This window comes from Penaeus monodon, chromosome 24 (genome assembly GCF_015228065.2).
Source record: "Penaeus monodon isolate SGIC_2016 chromosome 24, NSTDA_Pmon_1, whole genome shotgun sequence".
Lineage (NCBI taxonomy): Eukaryota > Metazoa > Arthropoda > Malacostraca > Decapoda > Penaeidae > Penaeus > Penaeus monodon.
The window spans coordinates 35,760,391-35,760,882 of NC_051409.1; the positions used below are offsets into that span (position 1 = coordinate 35,760,391).

The 492-nt window shown below is 37.0% G+C and overlaps 1 pseudogene; it reads left to right on the top strand.

Annotated features, from left to right (window-relative positions):
- The window catches only part of LOC119588959, a 58,988-nt pseudogene that overhangs the window by 7,457 nt on the left and 51,039 nt on the right, over window positions 1-492 (top strand).

Consider the following 492-nt stretch of genomic DNA (forward strand, 5'->3'; position numbering starts at 1 on the left):
CTAACCTAGATACTTTAGAACAAGGAACTAATCTGTATGTTTTTCTCATATTCATCAATTACAAAATGAAATTTATAAACAATACGTACCTGAATTAACTTTAAAGTAATATGATGTGTATCCACTGACCCATATTCAATGTTTTACAACAGGAGTGGTTTGTTGTGGAATGCTTTAGTGGAACACATTCAGAAGATGTGGAAAGTGTATTTGGACACATCTTATCCTTGTGGTCAGAGGCTGAGAATCCCGAGTGCATTGACGCATACCAGAAGTTTACTGAGCTTTACGAAGTGCACGACCGCTATTCCAAGAGGCTGCATTTACCCGAGATATTTGCCAAACAAGTGAACTCCTGGTTTCAAGGCAATAAGGCACTGATGGAGGACATTCACCACCAGGTAGGGTTTTGCTCTTGATAAAGAGGATTGTGGTGGATAAATGGTTTTAACCAAAGATTTTTTAATAAGTTAAAATAACTGATTTCTGTAT